We start from the raw sequence: 20,858 nt of genomic DNA on the forward strand, positions 1-20,858 counted from the left end.
ATAAAACAAAAAAAAACCAGTACAGATATATTAAAACAAAAAGAAACAGTATAGATACAAACAATCAATCAGAATCAGATTACTTTCTCTCACAAAATTACTATCTCTATATGGATAGACAGAGATTAATAAGAGTTCACCTTTTTACTGTTTCCAACTCACATTTAGAAATCCCAGCAGCACTTGGAAGAGACCAGCCCCACAGAGCAGGCTCAAAGAGTCTAGTCACTGCTTATATAGGCTCACCCAGCTGCTTCAATCAGCCCCTTCCCCTCCTGATTACTCCTGATTACTCACACCTGAGTTAACCCCTCTGGCTATCACCTCACACTTTATTTGTTTTTTTATTTTTTTCCCTCCAAAAGGAAAAATAAAACAAAAAAAACCCAGTACAGATATATTAAAACAAAAAGAAACAGTATAGATACAAACAATCAATCAGAATCAGATTACTTTCTCTCACAAAATTACTATCTCTATATGGATAGACAGAGATTAATAAGAGTTCACCTTTTTACTGTTTCCAACTCACATTTAGAAATCCCAGCAGCACTTGGAAGAGACCAGCCCCACAGAGCAGGCTCAAAGAGTCTAGTCACTGCTTATATAGGCTCACCCAGCTGCTTCAATTAGCCCCTCCCCATCCTGATTACTCCTGATTACTCACACCTGAGTTAACCCCTCTGGCTATCACCTCACACTTTATTTGTTTTTTTATTTTTTTCCCTCCAAAAGGAAAAATAAAACAAAAAAAAACCAGTACAGATATATTAAAACAAAAAGAAACAGTATAGATACAAACAATCAATCAATCAGAATCAGATTACTTTCTCTCACAAAATTACTATCTCTATATGGATAGACAGAGATTAATAAGAGTTCACCTTTTTACTGTTTCCAACTCACATTTAGAAATCCCAGCAGCACTTGGAAGAGACCAGCCCCACTGTATGTATATATATATATAAGAGCCCCCGCCAAATTTTTAGATTTTAAGCAGTACAGAAGCCCGCCGCCGAGGGGGCGGGGCTTCTCCCTCAGCACTCACCAGCGCCATTTTTCTCCACAGCACCACTGAGAGGAAGCTCCCCGGACACTCCCCTGCTTATACCACGGTAGACAGAGGGTTTTAAAGAAGAGGGGGGCACAAAATTAGGCGCATATTGTATATATAAACAGCGCTATCTGGGTAAACATAAAATTAGTGTGTTTTTTTTCCTGGGTCATACAGCGCTGGGGTGTGTGCTGGCATACTCTCTCTCTCTGTCTCTCCAAAGGGCCTGGTGGGCAAACTGTCTTCAGATAAGAGGTTCCTTGTGTGTGTGGTGTGTCGGTACGCGTGTGTCGACATGTCTGAGGTAGAAGGCTCACCTAGGGAGGAGGGGGAGCGTATGAATGTGAGATCTCCGTCGGCGGTGCCGACACCTGACTGGGTGGATATGTGGAATGTTTTAAGTGCTAGTGTGAACTTATTGCACAAGAGACAAAGACAAAGCTGAAGCTAAGGAACAGTCAGGGAGTGAACCCGTGTCTGTCCCTATGTCGCCGGGACCTTCAGGGTCTCAGAAGCGCCCACTATCCCAAATAGCAGACACTGATACCGACACGGATTCGGACTCCAGTGTCGACTACGATGATGTAAAGTTACAGCCAACAGTGGCTAAATGTATTCGATATATGATTATTGCAATAAAAGAAGTGTTGCATATCACAGAGGAACCCCCTGTCCCTGACACGAGGGTACACATGTATAAGGGAAAAAAGCCCGAGGTAACTTTTCCCTCCTCACATGAGTTGAACGAATTATGTGAAAAAGCGTGGGAATCTCCAGACTAAAAAACTGCAGATTCCCAAAAGGATTCTTATGGCGTATCCTTTCCTGCCAACGGACAGGGTACGGTGGGAATCCTCCCCTAAGGTGGACAAAGCGTTGACACGCTTGTCAAAAAAGATAGCGCTGCCATCACAAGATACGGCTTCCCTCAAGGATCCTGCTGACCGCAAGCAGGAGATTACCTTGAAATCCATTTACACACACTCTGGTACATTACTCAGACCGGCAATTGCGTCGGCCTGGGTTTGTAGCGCGGTAGCAGCATGGACAGATTCCTTATCGGCGGAGATTGAGACCCTGGATAAGTATACCATTTTATTGACCCTAGGCCATATAAAGGATGCTGTCTTATATATGAGGGATGCTCAAAGAGACATTAGTTTGCTGGGTTCCAGAATAAACGCTATGTCAATCTCTGCTAGACGAGTCCTCTGGACCCGGCAGTGGACAGGTGATGCCGACTCAAAAAGACATATGGAGGTTTTACCTTACAAGGGTAAGGAATTGTTTGGGGAGGGTCTCTCGGACCTAGTCTCCACAGCTACGGCAGGTAAATCGAATTTTTTGCCTTATGTTCCCTCACAACCTAAGAAAGCGCCACATTATCAAATGCAGTCCTTTCGTTCAAATAAAAGCAAAAGAGTGCGTGAATCGTCCTTTCTTGCCAGAGGTAAGGGCAGAGGTAAAAAGCTGCACAGCACAGCTAGTTCCCAGAAACAGAAATCCTCCCCGGCCTCTGCAAAATCCACCGCATGACGCTGGGGCTCCGCTGAGGGAGTCCGCCCCAGTGGGGGCACGTCTTCGACTTTTCAGCCACATCTGGGTTCACTCACAGGTGGATCCCTGGGCAATAGAAATTGTTTCTCAGGGATACAAGCTGGAATTCGAAGAGGTGCCTCCTCGCCGGTTTTTCAAATCGGCTCTACCGACTTCTCCCCTAGAAAGGGAGATAGTGTTAAATGCTATTCACAAATTGTGTCTTCAAGAAGTGGTGGTCGAAGTTCCCCTACTTCAGAGAGGGAAGGGATACTACTCCATCCTGTTTGTAGTTCCGAAACCGGACGGTTCGGTCAGACCCATATTGAATTTAAAATCCCTGAACCTATACTTAAAACGGTTCAAGTTCAAAATGGAATCGCTCAGAGCGGTCATCGCCAGCCTGCAAGGGGGGGGGGGGATTTTATGGTATCCCTGGACATAAAGGATGTATACCTTCATGTTCCCATATATCCACCTCATCAGGCGTAACTGAGATTTGCGGTACAGGATTGTCATTACCAATTTCAGTTTGGGCTTTCCACGGCCCCGAGGATTTTCACCAAGGTAATGGCGGAAATGATGGTGCTCCTGCGCAAGCAGGGTGTCACAATTATGCCGTACTTGGACGATCTCCTCATAAAAGCGAGATCACGAGAGAAGTTACTGAACAGCGTGTCACTTTCAGTGAAGGTGTTACAGCAACACGGCTGGATTCTCAATATCCCGAAGTCGCAGCTGGTTCCTACGACTCATCTGAGCTTCTTGGGCATGGTTCTGGACACAGACCAGAAAAAGTTTTTTCTCCCGATAGAAAAAGCTCAGGAACTCATGACTCTAGTCAAGAACCTATTGAAGACAAAACAAGTGTCTGTGCATCATTGCACTCAAGTCCTGGGAAAAATGGTGGCAACATACGAGGCCATTCCCTTCGGCAGGTTCCATGCAAGGACTTTCCAATGGGACCTATTGGACAAGTGGTCCGGGTCACATCTACAAATTCATCAGCGGATCACCCTGTCCCCCAGGGCCAGGGTATCTCTCCTGTGGTGGCTGCAGAGTGCTCACCTTTTGGAAGGACGCAGGTTCGGCATTCAGGATTGGATCCTGGTGACCACGGACGCGAGCCTCAGAGGGTGGGGAGCAGTCACACTGGGAAGAAACTTCCAGGGACTCTGGACAAGTCAAGAGACTTGTCTTCACATCAACATCCTGGAACTGAGGGCCATATACAACGCCCTATGTCAAGTGGAGAACTTACTTCGCGACCAACCAGTTCTGATCCAGTCAGAAAACATCACCGCAGTGGTTCATGTAAACCGCCAAGGCGGCACAAGGAGCAGGGTGGCAATGGCGGAAGCCACCATGATTCTTCGCTGGGCGGAAAATCATGTAAGCGCACTGTCAGCAGTGTTCATTCTGGGAATGGACAACTGGGAAGCAGACTTCCTCAGCAGACACGACCTGCATCCAGGGGAGTGGGGATTTCATCGGGAAGTCTTCGCACAGATTGCAAGTCAGTGGGGACTGCCCCAGATAGACATGATGGCATCCCGCATCAACAAAAAGTTACAGAGGTATTGCGCCAGATCAAAAGATCATCAGGCGGTAGCAGTAGACGCCCTAGTGACACCGTGGGTGTTCCAGTCGGTCTATGTGTTTCCTCTTCTTCCTCTCATACCCAAGGTATTGAGAATAAAAGAAAAAGAGGAGTGAGAACAATTCTCATTGTTCCAGATTGGCCACGAAGGACCTGGTATCCGGACCTGCTGGAAATGCTCACAGAAGATCCGTGGCCTCTTCCTCTACGACAGGACCTGTTACAACAGGGGCCATGTCTGTTCCAAGACTTACCGCGGCTGCGTTTGACGGCATGGCGGTTGAACGCCGGATCCTAGCGGAAGAAGGAATTCCGGATGAGGTCATTCCTATGCTGATAAAGGCTAGGAAGGACGTGACAGCTAAACATTATCACCGTATATGGCGAAAATATGTTTCTTGGTGTGAGGCCAGGAATGCTCCTACGGAAGAATTCCATCTGGGCTGTTTCCTGCACTTCCTACAGACTGGAGTGAATTTGGGCCTGAAGTTAAGATCCATTAAGGTTCAGATTTCGGCCTTGTCCATTTTCTTTCAAAGAGAATTGGCTTCTCTCCCAGAAGTACAGACTTTTGTAAAGGGAGTGCTGCATATTCAGCCTCCTTTTATACCTCCGGTGGCGCCTTGGGACCTTAACGTGGTGTTGAGTTTCCTTAAGTCGCACTGGTTTGAACCACTTCAAACGGTGGAGTTAAAATATGTCACTTGGAAGGTGGTCATGTTATTAGCCTTGGCTTCGGCTAGGCGAGTGTCGGAATTGGCGGCGTTGTCTCATAAAAGCCCCTATCTGGTTTTCCATGTGGATAGGGCGGAATTGCGGACTCGCCCTCAATTCTTGCCTAAGGCGGTGTCATCTTTTCATATGAACCAACCTATTGTGGTGCCTGTGGCTACACGAGATTTGGTGGATTCTGAGTCCCTTGATGTAGTCAGGGCTTTGAAAATTTATGTGGCCAGAACGGCTAGAGTCAGGAAAATGGAAGCACTGTTTGTCCTATATGCAGCCAACAAGGTTGGCGCCCCTGCTTCGAAGCAGACTATTGCTCGCTGGATCTGTAATACCATCCAGCTGGCGCATTCTACGACTGGATTGCCGTTACCAAAATCAGTCAAGGCCCATTCCACTAGGAAGGTGGGCTCGTCTTGGGCAGCTGCCCGAGGGGGTCTCGGCACTACAACTGTGCCGAGCTGTTACTTGGTCGGGTTCAAACACCTTTGCAAAGTTCTATAAGTTTGATACCCTGGCTGAGGAGGACCTAAGGTTTTCTCATTCGGTGCTGCAGAGTCATCCGCACTCTCCCGCTCGTTTGGGGGCTTTGGTATAATCCCCCTGGTCCTTACGGTGTCCCCAGCATCCTCTAGGACGTTAGAGAAAATAAGATTTTAAACCTACCGGTAAATTTTTTTCTCGTAGTCCGTAGAGGATGCTGGGCGCCCGTCCCAAGTGCGGACTACTTCTGCGAGACTTGTATATAGTTTTGCTTACATAAGGGTTATGTTATAGTTCCATCAGGTTGGACTGATGCTACGTTATTTTTTCATACTGTTAACTGTTTAATTGATACACAAGTTATACGGTGTGATTGGTGTGGCTGGTATGAATCTTGCCCTTGGATTAACAAAAAGCCTTTCCTCGTACAGTCCATCTCCTCTGGGCACAGTTTCTCTAACTGAGGTCTAGAAGAGGGGCATAGAGGGAGGAGCCAGTGCACACCCAGACCTAAAGTCTTTCTTAAAGTGCCCATGTCTCCTGCGGAGCCCGTCTATCCCCATGGTCCTTACGGAGTCCCCAGCATCCTCTACGGACTACGAGAAAAAGATTTACCGGTAGGTTTAAAATCTTATTTTTACTTTATCTTAGCTATTGTATACTGTGATTGCAGTTTGAATTTTCGACATGTGTATCTGCCGTGTTACACTTGCTGATATACCGCTTTGTACTGTGACTGTGAGGTCAGTATAGTGTCTTACACCCTGTCTTCTGTTACAGTGATTGATTCACTGAAACCTGATGAGGGAGTGAGCTCTTAAATCATCTTTGTTATCTTGTGAGCCTGCCATTGATCCCTGTGAGTAGTGATATTGTCACTCGGTGTTGCACACTGGTGTCTGTGTAGGTGTGTTTTGCTTTATAACCTTTTCCACATGTTTAAGGGCGACTTAAATACCTGGCTCCTCACACCTTTGTTGTATAGTTTTAAATAGTGACACTACGGACTCTTTTTGTTATGTAAAAATGAAGAAATTTATTTTCCTATCTGTAATGCTCAGGGGCCAGGGAGACTGACTGTGTTCTTTTTATGTTTACCTCTCTATATTTATTCTATGGATGTACCTTTAAATATGTTGCCATGTAGGTGGTCTTGATAAAGATTCAAAGAATTGGATCGAAACGTCGACTACACTGAATTAAACTTTTATCCTATTGACTTACGTTGAAGACGTTGTTCTTGGAGAGTGCACCCCCATCCGATTGGACACTGTTTATATTTATGTGGCATCACCACGGATAGGTTAATGACCACTTGGGGAGGGCTACAGATGTGGGCTATCATGGCTCAGGATGTAGTTGAAATACCTGTGCACGGGATCCCGGCGGTCAGCATGCCAATGCCGGAATCCCGAATTCTAACAATGCTGCCAAATGAAATGCTGACCCACTGGGTCTATTCCCACTCGTGGGTGTCCACACCACCCATAGAGCGAGAATAGAACCTGTGGTGAGCGCAGCGAGCCACCGAGCCTGCTGCGTGGCAAGCGCAGCGAGCCCGCAAGGGGCTTTGTTGCACTCGCACCCCCGCCAGCATTCTGCTGCCGGGATCCCGGTGTCGGTCCGCCGACAGCCAGGATCACGGCAGCCAGCATAACATACCCAACGCCATGGCTCACAAGTGTCTGTTGTCTTCTCCGTCACAAGAGCAGTGGCAGCTGGTTTAATGCAGTGAGCCAATGTGTAAATGGAATGTGGTGTTTAGCGTACTTTATGGGTGCCCTTTGTCCACCATTGCCTGAACTCTGGTGGTTTATAGTCTCTACTATACATGTCCCCAATAATGAGACAGACTTCACTGCCAGAAAGCTTCACACTCATTGTACACACACCTGGGCCAGAACATTGGATAACAGAACTAGATCACCCCTTGTTGTCAGATACACCAGACGACAGCACCCCTGGAGACACACCAGCCCTGGATGTATATGGACAGATGAGATCACCCCTTGTTGTCAGATACACCAGGTGACAGCACCCCTGGAGACACACCAGCCCTGGATGTATATGGACAGATGAGATCACCCCTTGTTGTCAGATACACCAGGTGACAGCACCCCTGGAGACACACCAGCCTTGGATGTATATGGACAGATGAGATCACCCCTTGTTGTCAGATAAACCAGGTGAAAGCACCCCTGGAGACACACCAGCCCTGGATGTATATGGACAGATGAGATCACCCCTTGTTGTCAGATTCACCAGGTGACAGCACCCCTGGAGACACACCAGCCCTGGATGTATATGGACAGATGAGATCACCCCTTGTTGTCAGATACACCAGGTGACAGCACCCCTGGAGACACACCAGCCCTGGATGTATATGGACAGATGAGATCACCCCTTGTTATCAGATACACCAGACGACAGCACCCCTGGAGACACACCAGCCCTGGATGTATATGGACAGATGAGATCACCCCTTGTTGTCAGATACACCAGGTGACAGCACCCCTGGAGACACACCAGCCCTGGATGTATATGGACAGATGAGATCACCCCTTGTTGTCAGATACACCAGGTGACAGCACCCCTGGAGACACACCAGCCCTGGATGTATATGGACAGATGAGATCACCCCTTGTTGTCAGATACACCAGGTGACAGCACCCCTGGAGACACACCAGCCCTGGATGTATATGGACAGATGAGATCACCCCTTGTTATCAGATACACCAGGTGACAGCACCCCTGGAGACACACCAGCCCTGGATGTATATGGACAGATGAGATCTCCCCTTGTTGTCAGATACACCAGGTGACAGCACCCCTGGAGACACACCAGCCCTGGATGTATATGGACAGATGAGATCACCCCTTCTTGTCAGATACACCAGGTGACAGCACCCCTGGAGACACACCAGCCCTGGATGTATATGGACAGATGAGATCACCCCTTGTTGTCAGATAAACCAGGTGAAAGCACCCCTGGAGACACACCAGCCCTGGATGTATATGGACAGATGAGATCACCCCTTGTTGTCAGATACACCAGGTGACAGCACCCCTGGAGACACACCAGCCCTGGATGTATATGGACAGATGAGATCACCCCTTGTTGTCAGATACACCAGGTGACAGCACCCCTGGAGACACACCAGCCCTGGATGTATATGGACAGATGAGATCACCCCTTGTTGTCAGATACACCAGGTGACAGCACCCCTGGAGACACACCAGCCCTGGATGTATATGGACAGATGAGATCACCCCTTGTTATCAGATACACCAGACGACAGCACCCCTGGAGACACACCAGCCCTGGATGTATATGGACAGATGAGATCACCCCTTGTTGTCAGATACATCAGGTGACAGCACCCCTGGAGACACACCATCCCATGGATGAACACACAGCCAGAGCCATCTTAACAGCAGTGTAGGCCCCTTGGCACAGCAATGCCCTGGGGCACCTTCCCACCAATTAGCGGAAGGGGTGGGGGGTGCGATCAGTGGCAGCTTTGATGTTCCGCGGGGGGTAGGGGGTGTTCTATCTTTCGCTCAGCATGTAGGACCGGGAGAAATAATTTCTGTTAATTACTCCTTTACTGCACAAATGAGATGGGAAGGAGAACACTAAACTGTAGAAGGGGACATTGTGCTGAATGAAGGGGCCCTGGTACATGACTTCCAGGGTGGTAGGGGGTGTTTAATTCATTTACCGGGGGTCAGGGCAGCTTGCTTTACTGCAGATATCTCCAGTTCCTGGAAATAGATTTCTTAACTTTAATGGGATAAAAAAAAATCTAGAGAGTCCCACCTTTCACGAGGTACTGGGGACTTGGGGATCAGACTTCAGGAGCCAGAGCAATCCACCAACAAAAATATAAAATTGCATACCAGGTGTGTGGAGCTGGAGCAGGGACCAGCTGCTTGAAGGCTGATATCTCTGGTTCTGGGCATAGTAGAGACAAGCTGCCAGTGTCCACTGAAAGGGGAGAGTTCCAACTTTTGGATTATACCCTCAGAGAAACTCTACGTCAAACAGAACCAGAGATATCTGGCTGGGAAGAACAATTAACAGGCTTGGATGGGGACCACTGCTTTGAAGTCAGATATCTCCTGTTCCCCAGGGCTGATTTTCAAAAATCTGGTACCCCTGGAAAGAGGGGACCCTCAGCTATCAGCTTAGGGCCCTTTTAATCCTGGGGCCCTTGGGCAAGAGCCCATTGAGCCCATACAAAAAGACGGCCCTGCACACAGCGGCTGGCAGGGCCCCTGGATGTATGCACAGATGAGGTCACCCCTTGTCAGATACACCAGCACTCCTGTAATGATAATTATTGAAGATCACCCCTTGTTGTCAGTGGATGCAGCCAGCAGCCACATGCTCATGCCCCATGCCACAGAACTGAGCACTTTCTACAGCTGGAGTGAAAACGACGCCGATCACCGGGACCTTTATAGAATCCAAAACCCATCGAGAATCTGACAGTAGGATGATGAAATTTTGCCTCGTTTTTGGATCCGAATCTGTCAGGAAAGCCCAAGCTGGACTCAGATCCAGACTCGGATCCCAATGTTTGGGTGGGTCCAGTTTTAAGAGAACCAGACCCACTCATCTCTAAATAACACCCACCCACACAGCCCAAATTTTGATCAGTTTTTTTTAAACATTGGTTTACTCACCAATTGATGCCCCACCCCTACCACAGCTTCTCCCACATTACCCAGAGCTCCGCCCATCTCTGCAAACCCCAAGAGTACCTAAACCTATTATTCTAGAGAAATAGCACGGGGTACCCTCTGGGGGTAAGGGAGCCTTTATTTGCCCATTTATCTCTGACAACATTGTTAAAAGCATTCAACAAATTGTGGTCATATAATGTTAGGTTCCTGGTGCTCAGAACAAGGGAGATGTTATGAAGTGAGTCCAGAGCACCAGGACGTAATGCTGGGAAAGGGGAATGGAAAGGGAATAGCCCCTGGCGCCCTATCTCCGTTGTCTCGTCCGTGCTGTCAGTACACTCTTGCGAGACTATGGTTGCTTGAGCCCATGGCAGCCGCGTTTGAAGGGCGGATTACGTCTGCCCAACTTCGATGCCCCCTCAGGTCTTAATGAGAGACAAAGAGTGTACCGAGACAGGGTGATAACAAGGGGCCCTCTTACTGAAACAACCAAAGCCAGGGGCTACTAACTAGCCTAAAACTAAATGTATGTGCGGCTTGCCGCCAAAGGAAAAGAACAACAAAGGAAATGCTGACCACACGCCGACACAATACTTTTGTGTACCGGCGGTGACAGCATAAGCAGAACCCTCTGCAAAACACCAGTGACAGAAATAATAATGGAATACAGCGGCCTAGGCCGACGGACGCGGCAGAGCCGCTACTCACGGAACCGGTATGAACACTGGCAAACGGACAGGAACTCCCAATGCTGCTGACACAGACTCTCAGAACTGGATGTCAGGTAGAATCCCAAACGACAGACCGGTGGACACCAAGAAGCCAGAAACTTGACCAGGCACAGGCAAAGCCACTGGACCTCAGGACAGGAATGCCTAACGGCAGGACACGGGATCAGACACAGAAATCGACACAGGGACTGACACAGGAATCGACACAGGGACTGACACTGCTACACAGGAGCTCAGGAACTAACAGGAACCAAGCTCAGAACTCAAGCAGACTGGAAACCTAGAAATATCACCAGCGTCTGTGAATAGCACTGAGCCTGCATATAACAGAGAGGCCTAATTAATAATCTCATGCAGCTGCCCTGTTGCATGACTCCAAACTGACAAGATGCAATTAGCAGCCAGGTGAGGCTGAACACATGGGAACAAGCTGCAATTACACAGACTCACCAGCGGCAGCAACCAAGAGTACTCTTAAACAGAGCAACGGGAAATCCTGGCCTGCGAAACAACTTATAAACATAAAATAGGAATGAACCACTACCTGTGGTTCATAACAGTATCCCCTCCTTAAGGGTGAGTTCCGAGCACCCCATGACACCCACGGGGAACATGAACAGAAGAATAACATAAAATACCTAACTGACATGCAAAACAGGAATGAGCCACAGCCGTGGCTCATAACAGTACCCCCCCTTGAGGAGGGGTCAAAGGACCCCAAAATACAGACTATCCAAAACAAGGGATACAAAAAAAACCTGACACACTGGTCTAACAGACACGAAAACAGAAACAAGCTGCAACCACAGCTTGTAACAGTGCCCTCCCCCTGACGGTGGCCACTGGACACAAGATAAGTAAAAAAAAAATCTTTTTTTTTTTTATATCAAGGCAAGAGTCAAAAACTATTTCTTTTTCTTTTTCTTTTTACAAAGCTCTTTAGGTCTGACCAAGGTAATTCCCCAAACATTGTCTGAACTGATGGTACCACCCAGCAAGGCTGCGTTCAAATCAGAGACAGGTTTCTTACCCTTGGGAGCTGAACTTTCTGGCAAAGTACTATTATTAGAAGAAGAAGAAGTCAGAAAAGCACATCCTGCAGTCAAAACAACGGGCTGGGACTCTTGTGCCGAGTTTACAGTATTTGGTGGACTCTCAGCAGACAAGACGGGTGACTTAGAGGAACCTGAACCAATTTCTTTGGAACCATATCTTTTAATAATTGCATCACTGAATGCTGGGGGATCCTGAAGAATGGGATCTTCAGCTTTCATTAGGCTGGTCGCCCACTCAAAAGGCTCTCCTCTAAAAGAATAAATCAGATAAAGCACAAGGTTCTCTGAAGTGATGCCCAGAAATGGTCTAGACAACATAATAATGTAATAGTGTTTGTAAAGCGCCAGAAATTGGGCTAAGTCCCCATCAAAGATTATGGATGTTGAGATATCAGAGTCAGGATCTGTTTCCTTCCCATCTGACTGACTGGAGTGCTTTGCTAGGACCTGGTCACTATTGACCTTACTCGAGGCTGAGACTCTCTGAACCCCACCCGGGGCAGTGACTTTCTGAACCCCACCCGGGGCAGTGACTTTCGGGAACCCCGCTGGGGCAGTGGCCTCCGGGAACCCCGCTGGGGCAGTGGCCTCCGGGAACCCCGCTGGGGCAGTGGCCTCCGGGAACCCCGCTGGGGCAGTGGCCTCCGGGAACCCCGCTGGGGCAGTGGCCTCAGATTCTTTTACTGGGACCGAGCCGTCGGCCTCCCCCACTGGGACCGACCCATCGGCCTCCCTCTCTGAGTCGATAATTATCGAAACCTCCCGGGACTATGACTTCCGGGACTTTTGCTGAAGCTATAACCTTCAGCACCTCCACTAATGCTACGCCTCTTAAGTTCTTTCCTGGGGAAGCGACCTCTAGACCCTTCGTAGAGGCTGCGTCTCTCGAGACCCCACTTGGGGATATTACTTCAAATATCCCTTCTGGGGTTTTGCTTCTCGAGTTCCCTTCTAGAACTATGGTTTTAGATACCCTTTCTGGGGTTGCGCTCTTCAAGTCCCTACCTGGGGTAACAGCTTCTGAGACCCCTTCTGGTATGGAAACCTGAGCTATAATATTTGATGTCCCTCTATAAGCTACAGCATCGGGTACCGCTCCAGCGCTCTGGGCATCGGGTACCGTTCCAGCACTCTGGGCATCGGGCACCGCTCCAGCACTCTGGGCATCGGGCAGCGCTCAAGCACTCTGGGCATCGGGCACCGCACCAAGATCCTGAGCATCGGGCACCTCTCCAGGACCTTGGGCAACGGGCACCATTCCAGGACCCTGGGCAACGGGCACCACTCCAGGACCCTGGGCAACGGGCACCACTCCAGGAACCTGGGCATCGGGCACCACTCCAGGAACCTGGGCATCGGGCACCACTCCAGGAACCTGGGCATCGGGCACCACTCCAGGAACCTGGGCATCGGGCACCACTCCAGGGGCTTGCAACGCTGCTTCAACAGGAACCTCAAGAGAGGAGAGAAACATTCTCTTTTGATTCCTGAATCTATAATGGGGCTCCCTTGCCCAAGGACCCCAATTATAGGACAGAGAGCTTTTTAGTGTGGGTTGTGTGACAAGTACCTCTGCCACAGTAGAGACAGGAGTAGGTCTTGTATCCTGACTCAACTTGGCCAGAGGGCAAGACTCGTCACCACACTTTGGCTTGTGCAACTCACAGGTCTGCAGATAGTGGCCTAAACCCCCACAATATAGGCATAAGTTTAAGTTTCTGCGACGCAGACGCTCCTCTTCTGAGAGCCTGGGCCGCAGAAAACTTTTAAACCTTTTCTCTTCAATTAAACCAGAGGATTCTCTTGTCACCATACTGTGAACAAGAGTCTCTTTAGAGATAGATGTACTCTCAACGACTTCTGGCAAGATGAGCAAGATTTTAGTCAGAAGGTTTTGCAGTTGCTTTAAGGATTGCTGCAAAACTTCTAGTCGCTCTGGTCTCAAAGCACTGAAAGCAGAGTTCAGGGCTGAGAGAGATGCCTGCAGGGCTTGCATAGTAGACATAGGAGGATTTAAAACTAGACAAGACAAGACAAGACAAGGCAAGACTAGACAAGGCAAGACTATACAAGGCAAGCCTAGACAAGGCAGGACTAGACAAGGCAAGACTAGACAAGGCAGGACTAAATTTTGCTAAACAAAACAAGACTGGTTTTTTTTGTTTGTTTTTTTAAACACCGGACTGGATTCTAAACACCAGACTGGATTCTAAACACCGGACTGGATTCTAAACACCGGACTGGATTCCGCACACTGAATTCTAGACAGGACTGGATTCAAAACACCGGATTGGATTCTGCACACTGAATTCTAGACAAGACTGGATTCTAAACACCGGATTGGATTCTGCACACTGAATTCTAGACAAGACTGGATTCTAGACTAGACACTGGACTGGGCCAAAAAAGAAAAAAAATATATTTCTTTTTTGTGATATGGCTGGTGATAATGTTAGGTTCCTGGTGCTCAGAACAAGGGAGATGTTATGAAGTGAGTCCAGAGCACCAGGACGTAATGCTGGGAAAGGGGAATGGAAAGGGAATAGCCCCTGGCGCCCTATCTCCGTTGTCTCGTCCGTGCTGTCAGTACACTCTTGCGAGACTATGGTTGCTTGAGCCCATGGCAGCCGCGTTTGAAGGGCGGATTACGTCTGCCCAACTTCGATGCCCCCTCAGGTCTTAATGAGAGACAAAGAGTGTACCGAGACAGGGTGATAACAAGGGGCCCTCTTACTGAAACAACCAAAGCCAGGGGCTACTAACTAGCCTAAAACTAAATGTATGTGCGGCTTGCCGCCAAAGGAAAAGAACAACAAAGGAAATGCTGACCACACGCCGACACAATACTTTTGTGTACCGGCGGTGACAGCATAAGCAGAACCCTCTGCAAAACACCAGTGACAGAAATAATAATGGAATACAGCGGCCTAGGCCGACGGACACGGCAGAGCCGCTACTCACGGAACCAGTACGAATACTGGCAAATGGACAGGAACTCCCAATGCTGCTGACATAGACTCTCAGAACTGGATGACAGGCAGAATCCCAAACGACAGACCATGGACACCAAAAAGCCAGAAACTTGACCAGGCACAGGCAAAGCCACTGGACCTCAGGACAGGAACGCCTAATGGCAGGACACGGGATCAGACACAGGAATCGACACAGGGACTGACACAGGAATCGACACAGGGACTGACACTGCTACACAGGAGCTCAGGAACTAACAGGAACCAAGCTCAGAACTCAAGCAGACTGGAAACCTAAAAATATCACCAGCGTCTGTGAATAGCACTGAGCCAGCATATAAAAGAGAGGCCTAATTAATAATCTCATGCAGCTGCCCTGTTGCATGACTCCAAACTGACAAGATGCAATTAGCAGCCAGGTGAGGCTGAACACATGGGAACAAGCTGCAATTACACAGACTCACCAGGAGCAGCAACCAAGAGTACTCTTAAACAGAGCAACGGGAAATCCTGGCCTGCGAAACAACTTATAAACATAAAATAGGAATGAACCACTACCTGTGGTTCATAACAGTATCCCCTCCTTAAGGGTGAGTTCCGAGCACCCCATGACACCCACGGGGAACATGAACAGAAGAATAACATAAAATACCTAACTGACATGCAAAACAGGAATGAGCCACAGCCGTGGCTCATAACATATTATTGGTCATATCCAAAATCTGACATCGATACTTCTAGACAGCTGGCTCACAGTTCCCTTCATTGAATTCAGAAATGGAGGGTTTCAGAAATGGAGGCCTGTTGTTCCCGTGGTAACTCCTTAACAGAGATCTTAACATCTATTTCACACCTACAGCAAATCTCCAGGCCTGGACAGACATTCAAATTAGTATTATAAACTCATGCAACAGTAGTTGGCCCCAGCCTTGGTGGAGCTATTTACAGTGCATCTGGAAAGAAATCACAGCGCTTCACTTTTTCCACATTTTGTTATGTTACAGTCTTATTCCAAAATGGAATAAATAAATTTTTCCCCTCAAAATTCTACACACAATACCCCATAATGACAATGTGAAAAAAGTTTTTTTTTGTTTTTTGCAAATTTATTAATAAAAACAACAACAACTAAGAAATCACATGTACATAAGTATTCACAGCCTTTACCATGAAGCTGAAAATTGAGCTCAGGTGCATCTTGTTTCCACTGATCATCCTTGAGATGTTCCTACAGCTTAATTGGAGTCCATCTGTGGCAAATTCAGTCGATTGGATATGATTTGGAAAGGCACACACCTGTCTATATAAGGTCCCATACTTAACAGTGCATGTCTGAGCACAAACTAAGCTTAAAGTCAAAGAAATTGTCTGCAGACCTCCGAGGCAGGATTTTCTCGAGGCAGAAATCAGGGGAAGGGTACAGAAAAATATTTGCTGCTTTGAAGGTCTCAATGAGCACAGTGGCCTCCATCATCTGTAAATGGAAGAAGTTCGGAACCACCAGGACTCTTCGTAGAGCTGGCCGGCCGTCTAAACTGAGCGATCAGGGGAGAAGGGCACTAGTCAGGGACGTGACCGAGAACCCGATGGTCACTCTGTCAGAGCTACAGCTTTCCTCTGTGGAGAGAGGAGAACCTTCCAGAAGGACAACCATCTCTGCAGCAATCCACCAATCAGGCCTGTATGGTAAAGTGGCCAGACGGAAGCCACTACTTCGTAAAAAGCACATGGCAGCCTGCCTGGAGTTTGCCAAAATGCACCTGAAGGACTCTCAGACCATGAGAAACAAAATTTTCTGGTCTGATGAGACAAAGATTGAACTCTTTGGCGTGAATGTCAGGCGCCATGTTTGGAAGAAACCAGGCAGCACTCATCACCAGGCAGTACCATCCCTACAGTGAAGCATGGTAGTGGCAGCATCATGCTGTGGGGATGTTTTTCAGCAGCAGGAACTGGGAGACTAGACAGGATAGAGGGAAAGATGAATGCAACAATGTACACATTCATCCTGGATGAAAACCTGCTCCAGAGCGCTCTTTACCTCAGACTGGGGCGACGGTTCCTCTTTCAGCAGGACAACGACCCTTAGCACACAGCCAAGATATCAAAGGAGTGGATTCAGGACAACTCTGTGAATGTCCTTGAGTGACCCACCCAGAGCCCAGACTTGAATCCTATTGAACATCTCTGGAGAGATCTGAAAATGGCTGTGCATCGATGCTTCCCATCCAACCTAATGGAGCTTGAGAGGAGCTGCAAAAGAGGAATGGGCAAAACTGCCCAAAGATAGGTGTGCCAAGCTTGTGGCACCATCTTCAAAAAGACTTGAGGCTGTAATTATATTAAGTATATTAAGTATAAGTATTTAGCAAAGGCTGTGAATACGTATGTACATGTGATTTCTTAGTTGTTTATTTTTAATAAATTTGCAAAAAGCTCAAAAAAACTTTTTTCACGTTGTCATTATGGTATTGTGTGTAGAAGTTTGATGGAAAAAAATAATTTATTCCATTTTGGAATAAGACTGTAACATAACAAAATGTGGAAAAAGTGAAGCGCTGTGAATACTTTCCGGATGCACTGTATATCTCATTCAAGCCCTACCCCTATTCATAACATTAAAAGATTTACAAAATTTGTACAAAATCTTCACAACCTTTATTTGGCATGGGAAAAGGCACAGAATAAGTCTTTTGATAATACAACAGCATAAGTTTAATGGCAGAATGGGCTCTACTGATACACACTTACATAACAGAGCGGCAGTGATCAGATATCTGTCCAATTGGATCCATGACAGCGACATCTATGCCTACACTTCCCTGGAAAGAGTATTCTTGGAGGAATGAAACCCAATTTCCTACTTGCATCTTCATGACCAAGAGATCTCAGCACACACAAAAGATAATCCTTTATTATGGAACACAAGAAAGATATGGCACATACTTAGGCATAAAGCTGGAGTAAATGCGCATACATCCATGTTTTTGTCATTGATTGTCAATCCTGACTTTCAAAATGGGTTAGCAATAATATTCATTTACTACTGTATATGGCAAGTGGGGGGTGTTACTAATTTGGAAAGCCATCTAAATAGGACAACACAGCGTATTCGGACATTCTTAGAGGCTGTGGAGAAATGTGTTTCTTTGTCTGGATCTCCCATGGCCTTCCTGCAAGCTAAACATTATGGGGGTCATTCCGAGTTGATTGTTTGTTAGCTAGTTTTAGCAGCCGTGCAAACACTATGCCACCACCCACTGGGGAATGTATTTTAGCTTAGCAGAAGTGCGAACGCATGTGCAGCCGAGCTCTGCAAAAAAACTTTTGTGCAGTTTCTAAGTAGCTCTGAACCTTCTCAGTGTTTGCGATCACTTCTGCCTATTTGTGTCCAGATTTGACGTCATACACCTGCCCAACGAACGCCCAGCCACGCCTGCATTTTTTCAGACACGCCTGCGTTTTTGCAAACACTCCTGAAAACGGTCAGTTGACACCCAGTAACGCCCCCTTTCTGTCAATCTTCTAGCGGCCGCCAATTCGAGGAAAATCTTCGCTAGAACCTGAGCACAACCACAAAGAGCTTTGTACCCATACGTCGCGCATGCGCATTGTGGGTCATACGCATGCGCAGAAATGCAGTTTTTTCACCTGATCGCTGCGCTTCAAAAATCAGCAGCGAGCGTTCAACTCGGAATGACCCCCCTATATTAGCTCTGTGGCTCGTGTTTTCTCAGCTACAGAATGGCAAAATCAAATTGATGCCCTTTAGACTGGTCTCCAAGTTCTCAAAAAAGCCATCTCATATTACTATCATTGCTTCAGTGAAAATCTGGATTATACGTTATCCTCGAGTGGCTTAGTACAATGGCTTTCCAAATTTCCTATGCATAAGGCAGGAGATCTTCATAAAGCCCTTAACATCTCATGTAAAACCCTTACATCATCTATGTATAAGGAAATGTTTTTAAACACTGTATCTTACTTAAATATCATATTTATCACCACATATAAGCTTTATAATGGGGTGGTCATCTTCGCATTCTTGTTACAGGTGTAGAGAGGATTATGCAGACCTATATAACTGTTTCTGTCCTGCCCATTAGTCAGGAGCTTCTGGCTCCATGTCCAAATCTGGGAGAGGATGTTTACGTACCTTCTCTTTTGTCTTTTTCTATTTCTGTTATGTCTTTTTCTTTTATATTGCATGGTATTAATGTAAAATGTGTAATATAAATGTACTGTAAATCAGCACATATGACTTGAATACATATACTCTGACTCTTGTATCATTGTACAACTCAATTATCATAAAGTTGTTGATTTGCATTTGCCTGATATATACTTGTATGCATATACAGTAATGCTTCAATAAATAGGATTTTGGTACTTACCAATAAATCCTTTTCTCCTAGTCCGTAGAGGATGCTGGAGACTCCAAAAGGACCATGGGGTATAGACGGGATCCGCAGGAGCTTGGGCACACTGAAAAGACTTAAAGTGGGTGTGAACTGGCTCCTCCCTCTATGCCCCTCGTCGAGACCTCAGTTATAGGACCTGTGCCCAGGAGAGACGGACATTTCGAGGAAAGGATTTTTGTGTAAACTAAGGGCTACAAACATACCAGCCCACACCACAAACATACCGTATCACCGTAGTAATAATAAACCAGATAACAGTATGAAATAACAACAGCAACAAGCTGAAAACCAGAAATACACTACCCGTGTATAAACCAAGCTAACCAACAAGAATACATTGCCAGTAACAGCCCGCACTGGGATGGGCGCCCAGCATCCTCTATGGACTAGGAGAAAAGGATTTATCGGTAATTACCAAAATCCTATTTCCTCTTACGTCCTAGAGGATGCTGGGGACTCCAAAAGGACCATGGGGTTTATACCAAAGCTCCAGACCGGGCGGGAGAGTGCGGACGACTCTGCAGCACCGACTGAGCAAACGTAAGGTCCTCATCATCCAGGGTATCAAACTTATAGAACTTAGCAAAAGTGTTTGCCCCTGACCAGGTGGCCGCACGGCAAAGCTGTAAAGCCAATACGCCTCGGGCAGCCACCAAGACGAGCCCACTTTTCTGGTAGAATGGGCTTTTACTGACTTCGGCACGGGTAGCCCGGCGGAAGAATGAGCCTGCTGAATCGTACTATAAATCCAGCGTGCAATAGTCTGTTTTGAAGCAGGATGACCAATCTTGTTAGCAGCATACAGGACAAACAGCGCCTCCGTTTTCCTGGCAACAGCCGTACAGGCGACGTAGATCTTCAAAGCTCTCACCACATCCAGATACTTTGGAACCGCCACAGCATCCGTAACCACCACAATAGGTTGGTTAATGTGAAACGAAGACACCACCTTCGGCAAAAATTGTTGACGAGTCCGCAATTCTGCCCTATCTGAATGAAAAATCAAGTATGGGCTCTTATGAGATAAAGCCGCCAACTCAGACACCCGCCTGGCAGACGCCAGCGCCAACAGCATGACAACCTTCCAAGTGAGAAACTTCAACTCAACCTTACGCAAAGGTTCAAACCAGGAAGACATGAGAAACTGTAAAACCACGTCAAGATCCCATGGAGCCACAGGAGGCACAAACGGAGGATTGATATGCATTACTCCTTTCACAAAAGTCTGAACCTCTGGGAGGACAGCCAATTCCTTTTGAAAGAATATAGACAAAGCCGAAATCTGCACTTTGATGGAGCCTAATTTCAGACCAGCATCTACACCTGCCTGCAAAAAATGGAGAAAACGACCCAAGTGAAAATCTTCCGCAGAAGCCATTTTAGTCTCACACCAGGAATCATACTTTCTCCAAATACGGTGATAATGTTTCGCCGTAACCTCCTTCCTAGCCTTAATGAGAGTGGGAATGACCTCCCCGGGAATACCCTTACGAGCTAAGATCTGGCGCTCAACTTCCATGCCGTCAAACGCAGCCGCGGTAAGTCTGGAAACATGCATGGACCCTGCAACAACAGGTCCTCTCTTAGAGGAAGC

Source organism: Pseudophryne corroboree, chromosome 10 (genome assembly GCF_028390025.1).
Source record: "Pseudophryne corroboree isolate aPseCor3 chromosome 10, aPseCor3.hap2, whole genome shotgun sequence".
Classification (NCBI taxonomy): Eukaryota; Metazoa; Chordata; class Amphibia; order Anura; family Myobatrachidae; genus Pseudophryne; species Pseudophryne corroboree.